We start from the raw sequence: 10,776 nt of genomic DNA on the forward strand, positions 1-10,776 counted from the left end.
TGGGTCAATGTCCAATTTATCAGGACTCGCATCCTTAATCAGACTCATCACTCTAAGATGGTCCTTATTATAAGAAACAATTGACTTTTTTGGTTCATAGATTAATGTATCTTGTTATAAATATAGACTAGGTATATCACTTACACAATGAACCTAAAAAGTCAAATGTTTCTTATAATAAGGACCCGAGGGAGTATCTTGGATGTCTCTTTTTCTTATGAATTCAACAAAATTGCTTTGGTATGTGTATTCGAGATGATGAAGTCATTTTGTGTTGGATAAAACGGAGTGGCTATCACCGTTACTAGATGTTGATTTGGAAGAAGCACTCAGACTATAGTCTGTTCTTTAGTGAGTACATGACCTTCAACTGGCAAATATGGATTTTGAGATGGACTCAAAGGTGGTGGTTGAAAGTATCTTTGGTCGTACACTCCACGTCTCGGATTTTGGATCATTAATTATTGTCGATGCCTAGTTTCTTTTGACTTAGCAACCTTTGATGCTAAGTTTATTAGGAGACAAACCAATAAAGTTGTTCATAGTTCATCTAGGATAGTTCCATGTCATGATAGCTTATGTATTTTCATTCGAATTTCATCATATATCTCTACTCTTGTTTTAAACAAAATGCATTAAATTTTCTCTTATAAAAAACTAATCGAATGAATAATTTAATCATAAAGAACAATAATGTAAGAGAAGTATAATTTAAAAACTAACAACGCAAACCGAATGTAATATATGACCATTTTAAGCAAAAGTTAAAGGATCAATCTAAAATATCACTTTGTTTTTAAATATAAGCAAAAATTGATAAAATAAAATAGGAAAATGTTAACGGGTGTCTTCGGGGCACTCCTTAAGCACTTTAAATGATAAGTTTTTTTATGAAAAATTGTGTATTTAATGCATTGAAAATTGTAATAGTTGATTTTTTTGAATGAATAATTGCTAAATTTGGGATCCTTAAAGAGTGTCTCAGGGCATTAGTTAACAAAACTCAATAAAATAAAAGATGTATTGGTTTAAATTTTAAACCAAATTTATCAACTTTCTCTAATTAATTTTTGCCTATAATTAAGACTAAAGAGTATAATTAAAACTTAAATAGACCACGTAGACAACCTTGCCTAAACTATATTCTTAAAACTATGATTAATATACAAAATGCCAAGGCCCTACAAAGGCTCCCAAACTTAACGTGGCCTTCACTTTCACCCTATATAACCTAATTAAATTTCAATTCCGTGTGCTCTCTTATAAATGTAGGAAAATCAAAACAACAAGTGTTCCAATAGATACCAGCCAAACCACCACTCTCTTTCCTTTTGTTTTTGTCTCTCCCTTTTATTAACTATCAAATCCCAACCAAACCTACATCACACAACCAACATTCCTCTAAGTCTCTACCCTCTTCTTCCCTTCCTTATAGCCTAATAACTTATCAACACTCTTAAAAAAAAACCCACAAATCAAATCCCAAAAAAAACTAATCATGCAATACTTACTAGCTTAATTTGTGATACTATTAAGTTTTTATTTTATTTTTTTCCAATGGAAGAAGTGAAAGCAAACATGTTATTTGGCAAGTACGAGATGGGAAGAGTACTAGGTAAAGGAACATTTGCAAAAGTGTACTATGCCAAAGAAATTTCAACCGGAGAAGGTGTAGCAATTAAGGTGGTAGACAAAGACAAAGTGAAAAAAGAAGGCATGATGGAACAAATCAAACGTGAAATTTCAGTGATGAGGTTAGTAAAACATCCAAACATCGTCAACCTTAAAGAAGTCATGGCAACAAAGACCAAAATCTTGTTTGTCATGGAATATGCACGTGGCGGCGAATTATTCGAGAAGGTAGCAAAAGGTAAATTTAAGGAAGAACTTGCAAGAAAGTACTTCCAACAGCTTATAAGTGCCGTAGATTATTGCCATAGTAGAGGTGTTTCTCATCGCGATTTAAAACCGGAGAATTTATTACTTGATGAAAACGAGAATCTTAAAGTCTCCGATTTTGGTCTCTCTGCTTTGCCTGAACACCTTCGTCAGGACGGGCTTTTACATACTCAATGTGGAACTCCTGCTTACGTGGCACCCGAGGTAGTTAGAAAAAGAGGTTATAACGGTTTTAAAGCTGATACTTGGTCTTGTGGTGTTATTCTTTATGCTTTACTTGCTGGGTTTTTACCTTTTCAACATGAAAATTTAATTTCCATGTATAATAAAGTTTTCAAAGAAGAATATCAATTTCCACCTTGGTTTTCACCTGAATCAAAGAGATTAATCTCAAAGATTCTTGTGGCGGATCCTGAAAGAAGAATCACTATTGCTTCAATCATGAAGTTCCATATGGTTTCAAAAAGGTTTATGTTTATCAACAACTACTACTGCAAATGATGATTTGGAGTTGGAATCAAAGGTGAATTTGATTAACTCAACGCCGCAATTTTTCAATGCGTTCGAGTTTATTTCTTCGATGTCTTCGGGATTTGATCTTTCAGGTTTGTTTGAAGAAAAGAAAAAAAGAGGTTCGGTTTTCACTTCAAAGTGTTCTGTCCCAGAAATTGTAACAAAAATTGAAAGTGCTGCGAAAGGTTTAAGGTTTCAGGTTAAGAAGGTTAAAGATTTCAAATTAAGGTTACAAGGGTTGATTGAAGGGAGAAAAGGAAAATTGGCGGTGACGGCCGAGATATACGAGGTGGCGCCGGAGCTTGCGGTGGTTGAATTTTCTAAATCTTCCGGTGATACTTTTGAATATGTCAAGTTGTTTGAAGAAGATGTTAGGCCTGCTCTCAAAGACATTGTTTGGTCATGGCAAGGGGAGTGATGCCACGTGTTTTGGTAACATGGCCCAATCAATGTCATGCCTAAGATTCTCTGGACTTTTGGTGTATAATATATGAATATAAATCATATATGAAATTTGTGTATATTATTATTATTAATGTGGTGTATAATATATGAATATAAATCATATATGAAATTTGTGTATATTATTATTATTAATGTGGTATAGTATAATATAAGCTAGAATTGGCTGCTTTCTAACAAATTTTGCTTTCTTGCATTTGATTTTGGCCTTTTAATTTTATTTTTTAAGTAGCTTGATTTTTTTTTTTTTTTTGAGTAGCTTGAATCTTATGGAGATGTAGATAGTATTATCTTTTTTTTTTTTTTTGAAAGGATGTAGATAGTATTATCTTGGTGAGACTGTAAATACTCCACCTTAGAAGTTGCCAATTGTAATAATCAGTTATAATTCGACAAGAATTTTGGTATTAACTATTGGGGTTCTGGTATTTTCCTTTTTGTTTATATCTCTGTATATTTATTTATTTATTAATTTTTTCAAGAAAAATAAAATAATATATGAATTTGTGAAGAACTATTTACTTCAATTGTTTTCTTATTGGATTTTTTTTTTTGGGTACAAGTTTTCTAGCTTACTGGTCTTATCGAGCTAAAATTAGAACTTTTTTTTTTTGAGGAATTTTTTGAAAGAACTAAAATTAGAACTTTGAAAGTTATATTTTTCTTTATTTTATATGGTAGTGTGAAAATTAATGTGCAGGCTCGCTTTAATAAAAAAATTATTTCAAATGGCATGTGATATATCTTTGTTACTATTATTTTTATTTTACAAACATTTTTTTTTTGACAGTCAAAAAACTTCATTCAATCAAAGGCAAAAAATAATACAGCCGATTAAGAGTTGGGACATTCCCCACACCCATAAATTGAGATTAGACCTAACAATCAAGATAGTAGGATACATCCTAACGATACATCTATAAAGTTCAGAAAACAAAAAGGCAACAATACTCCAAAAACATTACCCTAACAACCAGACTAATTCCTTCCACCTATGGTCCAAGATCACCAAACTTTTGAGATCCACAGTCTTTGATGTCATCCAACTCCGGAAAAAAGATTGTGCTGTTGTTCGTGCATATTGACTATAAATGGTCTCTGTGATAACCAATACAACCATACGTTGAAAAGTCCTATGTGAGGCTGAGAGGATGTTGAGTTTGCTGATTGTCGCCATGAATTCCTTACTCATAACAAAGTACCGATAAGACGAATCCTTCACTAGCATTTCAACAAACACATGACATGCAAACTTGAAATAAACCAACAATAACAAAAAGCAAACAAAACAGTAACTAAAATAATAGAGAATCAAAAACATGGAGCCAAACCACACTCTCAAACGGGAAGATAGCAGAGAAACCCCAATAAAATTTTTCCATGGTGGCTTTCGAGGGGGCCGTCTCGGGATCAGATCACTGGTTAATTTGTGACTTGGGGGCGGTTTAGGAAGTGGTCGGACAACTAGTGATGAAATTGATACCCATCCTGTCATGGAGCTTATAGTGGGGGGAGGAAGGAACAGAGGCCTCCCTGCAGATGGAAAATCACGCTTGGCAAGGCCAGAAGACCGTGGAGGGACTTTATGTGACTTGTTCCAGCAGAAGTGATGAAATACAATGACAGAAGGGTAAAGGGTCGTGGTGGTTTTCTGTGAAAAGTTAAAGAGGAGCTTTGCCATGAAAAAGGAAGAAAAGGGACGGAAAACTTCTCACAAAGGAGAGACAAAATATAACTTCCTACAAGGAGAGACTTAAACAACAAACATCTCACAAGGAGAGAATAAGGGAGGTTTTAGGTAGAAGACACGGGAAATTTCAAACCGGACGGTGGGATTATGAGTGAAAAACGATGATGGGAAGGTGGGAAGCGGTGCTCCTGTTAAACCCTAAACCCTATCAAAGCGAGAGCGATACTGTTTTAGAATATTCATTAATCATCGCCTCTAAATCTTTTCTTCAAACGACAACTAGCTAACCACTTGGTTATCAATGGAAATACTTTTCAATCGAATAACATGGCAGATGAATCTTTACAAACATGATCTGCCATTCATAGTTACTGCTCCGTTAAGTGAAGCTTTGGCATAAAAATTAAAATGAATCTAATTAATTGTTTGAAAATATTATGTATGCTAGATATTGATTTGAGTGATAATGTCTTACCTATTGGTGAACCAGTGATATTATTAACTTAATAGTATAAAATATTAACGACAATAATGAATATAGACAGGTTCATTTGCTAAGAAGTATATAATATCGCAATGACGTTGAGAGATAATTTATAAATGCATATCCTAACTTTAGAGGCCATGGTCCTCCCACCCCATATTTTTTTAATAACATTTTCTATACACTATACAACTTACTATATTAAAATGTTTCCTAAGATATATATTAGGTCATCGTCCCGTCCCTGATTAATCTAATTAAAATGTTTTTTTAGACTACAAGATTGATAAAATGTTATTTTTACTAACTTTACCTAAAAAAAATATTGGACTAAGGTTGATAAAATATTTAACTACAATTAGATGAGTACTGATTTGGATTAAATGATTTATTTTAATTAATAGTTTTGACGTCAACAACGTTACAAATACGAAGACATAATTATTCCAAACACTAATATTTAAATATTTGTAAGCTTATACTCCCTCCGTCCCTATATGTAAACACCCTTTTATTAGAGGGAAAGGGTGGTTACATATAGGGACGGATGGAGTATGTTTCATATATGAGTATCGAGGGCACTTTTCTTTTTGTTTTTAGCGAAATTGTATAGTACCAATGTACTCAACAAATTGAATAATTATATATATATATATGTAACAAATAATATATGTATTTTAGCAAATACTTTTAATATTTTTACTTAGCAATTCGTGATTTCTACTCCAAGATTTTCATTTGTTTTTTTTACTAAAGATTTTCAATATTTGAACACAACAAAAATATACAATCAAAATATTACTCAAGCTCTAAAGTATGATGTGTGAGGTTCGATCTTGATTTATTCTATATGAAAAGAATCATCGTATAGATTAAAGAGTTCAGCTCTTTAAAGTTTCCATGAATTTTTTGTATTTCAAACTCTTTTTTTCCATGTGAAAAGCCATGCACGATTGCACATGGGTGCAAATTAAGCAAACAAAAAATGGTGGAGCAAAATTTGAGTCAAAACAAATTTTCTCCCCTTCTCTTCTCCGTTTCAAAAAATCAATCAATCAAATAATTCTAAAATATTTTATTCCCTTTAATTCTCTTTGCTTCCCCTTTTTTCTCTATTCATTCCCTACATTGTTTCTCCAAGGAAGACTGAGAAATGTCATTGTCAATCTTGTTATACCATCGTATTTTCTACACCATTATTGCATCTTAATCTTCAAATTTCAAATATATGGCCAGATTTTATCTTAGCCAATGAAATCTTGACATCATTACAGTATCACATGTACTTTTTGGGCGGGCAAATAATTGCCCTAGTGTGTTTTGGGGATAAGATTATTCGGTCAATTCAATGCACCATCCATGAGTTAGGACTTGGGAGATTCCATGTGTCACGTGAAGGTGTTTGGCATTTACTATAGGAGAATAATGTATTGTCTGCTGTTCAAGGAAGAATAATAGCCAAACCTTGCAGTTAATCAGTTACATCCATCTAACGGTTGGTGCCTAGAAAACTTTGTATTTTGATTTTTGGTTCTAAATTATTTTTATTATATATGGTGGAGATCATCTACATTATTATTGTGGAGCAGGAAAATACCATATAAATATCTACAAATACAACAAACAAAACCAAAATTTTATTGACTTTATTCCATTTAAAACAGTTTTAAAGTAATTAAGATGTACTAGGGCACAAAATTGTCAAGTTTTTCTTTCCGCTATTTTTAGAGCGATAATGTAAGCATATGTTTTATTATTTGCTTGAATAACAACTAGTAATGGAAAAATAAAAGAAATGAAAAATTGCAAAACAAAATATGTGACACGATTTTCTTTATGTAGTTCGTCCAATTGTATTTACCACCTTGATTATATGACAACAATTTTGATTATTATGGTGTTACAAGATAAATATACAATATTGTTTCAGAATACAATGATACCTTTGAAACGTACCTCCAGATCAACTACACCACCCCTAGTGGCGTAGCCAGGATCCTGAACCAAGGGGTTCAGACTTTTCAATTTTATAAAGGTCAAATATCATATATTGTCCTTAGGTTAGATGTTTATAACAATTTAGTAGAGCGGGAAATGAATCGAGTCGAGTTGAACCCGTCCGAGCTCGATTCGTTCCGATAAGAATTGACTCAGCTCGAAACTCGACTCGAGTTCGATACGAACAATTTTTTTAACTCGAGTTCGGCTCGTTTAAAGCTTGCGAACAACTCGGTTTAGCTCGTTAGGTTCAACTCGTTTGCTCGAGTAACCTAATTTTTTTAACTCGAGTTCAACTCGTTTAAATTATTTTTATCCATTAAAATGACATATTTTTGGAACGGAATATACACAAATTAGAGACCGTGAGATCATTAAATAATGGGTTTTGTTAAAGGTACCATTGAGGAAGAACCAAATCAGCCTAAGAACACTTTTAACATTTTCTTCAAATAATTATGTAATATATATGTTAGACTTGAAGCTATTATCAAAATAACCACCTTTGTCTGTGTTTACGTCTTGACTCTTGATTAAAATCATGCCATTTTTTGGGGTATTTTTTTTAGTGATTTAACAATAAATTAAGATGTTAATAATACCTTGGAAAAGTTAAAGAAATTAATTATATTAGTAAATCAAATCAAATAAAATAAAAGGAAAAGATGCAAACACTTGGTCAGTGTTCTACAACAAAAGTAGTCACTAAAGGACAAAGGTAGAAGTTAGTCGCTAGGTGTGCAGGCATGAGTACAACTTACAAGTGTAGGTGCAGCTTTTACGGTCACAAATTAGAGAGGTGGTGCAATGAGGGGGTTCAAAGGTTATATTTCAGGGGGTTCAACAGAGAAAAACATAGGATAATTGGGGTAAATCCAAAAAGTTGAGGGGGTTCACTTGAATCCCCTGGGCAATAGGTGGCTCCGCCCCTGACCACCCCTCACCCTCTTCGCAGGGACGGATGCAGGTTGTAGGATTTGTGGGGTTGTGTCTACAAAAAAATTTAGAAACAATTTTTTTGGTAGTATAATGTATCAATAGTTGATATTTTGACCACATAGATCACACTTATCACAAATCATTTATCTTTTGGCCCACACTTATCATCATATATCTCAAGTTATTATATATTAAGAATTAGATGCGAAATTAAGTAGGGGATTACTAATTAAATGATTGATTAATTATTTTTATAGATACATATCATTCAAAGTTTCTATAATATGAATAATCGTAGAGGACAATTATTAATGCTACAAATTTTTTTTATATATAGTTCCCCCACTATAAAAAAATCCTGGATCCGTCGTTGCCTCTTCGGTGCCTAAATATGAGCGATATACTATGTTTTCTATGTGTAGTTTTGATTATGATTTATAAGTTATTAGTGTACTATGTTTTCTATTAGCTTATCTAGGTAGTAGTATAAACGTTTTGTTTAAATCATAATTAAACTCTTTTTCTAAATAAAACTAGTGTTTCCGAAAGAAAATAGAAACTCTTAACAAAATACATTCTCCTCAATTTCATGAATCTTTTGGATCATCTCCCAAATTGTCGTAGTCAACTTGAATATGCGAAGTTACTCGACTTATGTTCATGATGATCTTCATTATGTAAGGAGTGATCTAGGATGACGAAGAGAGGGAGATATGTGAGGGTTTCATACCCAATATTTTTGTGAGGGTTTAATACTCATTTATCATGTGATACGTTTATAGTTTGGCGTTATGTTTATGTCATAATGATAGGCAGGGTTTGACAAACTATAAGAGCATGATAGTGAAAGTTTACTTGTTAGATCTTGGGGTCCTAAGGGGGAATTTCTGTGTCTTGGAGTTGTATCCAATGTCGGAAATTGTCCTACAATCCTCGTTTAACTTGACTAGAAACTTATGGAGATTCAGATCAATTGAATGAATCTATGAGGACTTGAATGTATTTGATCTAATTTCTCATATGTCGTAGATTTTTTTAGTCTTTAGAGTAAGTATTTATGTTGCGAATTCGACGAGAAAAAACACCAATAACAACTTGATGTGTGTAGCAAGGGATAATTAAGCAACCAATATCAAAGTGAATTGCAATTAAACACGCAAAAGTAGAAAAACAACGAAAGAAAAGAAGAGAGAACACAAAAGAATCTGTTGACCCAGTTCGGTCCAAATCGACCTAGTCTGGGGGAGAGAGCAGCCCTCCGTTCCACTATATGATGAGTAACGTTACAAAAGGGATATCAATGGGTTACAAGAATAAGTCTCCCGCCTAATTCTACCCAAATCCCAGCCTCTTCCCGTAACCAAGAGACTCAATCCTAATAGTGTTTCCCAAGGTGAATCAACCTTCAAACCCTAGTTTGTTGCCAAGAGACAAACTCTATACAAACCCTAGTTTGATTTCTAAACCCTTGTTTCAGCCCCCTCTATCTCCCGGTTTACACTGATACAATGCCTATATTTATAGTAAAAGTAACTCCCATAAAATTGTAACAAATATAGCCCAAAAATACGTTTTTGGAAAAAACCTGCACGCAAAATCGGGCCCCGATTTCCAAAATCGGTTGCCGATTTTTCCAGAACCAAGCTGCTCCAACCTGCAGCCAAAATCGGCCGCCGATTTCCAAAATCGGCCGCCGATTTTGGGTCTTCCAACAAACATCAATTTTGGCCTCCAAACTCCAATTTTGAGTCACTTTCACAACAATTTAGATTATTTTTGTTAATTTATTGATAAATTTAGAGTCATTTTAAATAAATTATTGCTTTTTAATTATTGAGTTAATTAGGCGTTCATGACTTCATGCCTTTAATTTCTTCATTAACCAGGAACTTTATGTAGATTATGTTTCATCTCATTGGTTCAACTAAACGAGTGGATTGTTTGAGTAGATTACTAATACTGAAGTTGTGACATTATTGATGCATTTCCTAGTAATAGAATGATTGAAAATAGTAGTTTATTTATATTGTGTGTGTTATATATTTATATACATTCTTGATTAATAGAATAGAGACTTGCATTGTGTAAACATGAGTTGCCCAATTGTTTGGCCCAATAAAAGAAGAAAGGTGCTAAAACACGGATTAAGAGAAGACGATGTGGTGCAAAAACTATTGTCGATGCCATATACTTATATAAAGAATTTAGAAAATCAGACTTGTCTCCACCATTCAGCACATCAGGGAACTCATCTGACTCACAAAAGTGTCTCCATCAATTTCATATAGTGTTTAAGTCTAAAAATAATCATCGCCGATCTCATCAATTGGCAATCAGATTATTATGCAAGAAAGCCTTCCACTTGAGCGAAGGTTAGGCGATGTTAAAGTAGTCGAATGAGGGATTTGATTCATTCTCAAGGTCACTAACTCAATACGTGGATCGTCAAAATCTCATAACTGGGTCAAAACAAAGTGGGACGGTAAAATGACCCGAGAAAACCACTTCTATGTTTTTAGCACCACTGACTGCTTTGAGAAATGAGGGAGAATACATGATCTCTAATGGAGTTACGCACCAAGAACCTTGTCAATGGATCACGCTGAGAAGGGGAGACTAAAGTTGAACGTGGGGTGATTGATAAGTGCTAGATTTTAGTTATTTTACAAATGATTTAAGTTATTTTACATATTTATTAACATAAATGATTAACTTGTTTTACAATAAAAATCAATAAAATCCTCAAAAATCATGTAAATAATACCAGTTTGGCTACTTTCCATTCCTTTTT

The 10,776-nt window shown here is 33.2% G+C and overlaps 1 pseudogene; it reads left to right on the top strand.

Annotated features, from left to right (window-relative positions):
- Positions 1-1,254: 1,254 nt before the first annotated feature.
- On the top strand, positions 1,255-3,055 carry LOC146952404 (CBL-interacting serine/threonine-protein kinase 25-like; annotated as a pseudogene).
- The last annotated feature ends 7,721 nt before the right edge of the window (positions 3,056-10,776 follow it).

Source organism: Medicago sativa, chromosome 1 (genome assembly GCF_051527215.1).
Source record: "Medicago sativa cultivar Bolivia chromosome 1, Bolivia_mono, whole genome shotgun sequence".
Taxonomy (NCBI): domain Eukaryota; kingdom Viridiplantae; phylum Streptophyta; class Magnoliopsida; order Fabales; family Fabaceae; genus Medicago; species Medicago sativa.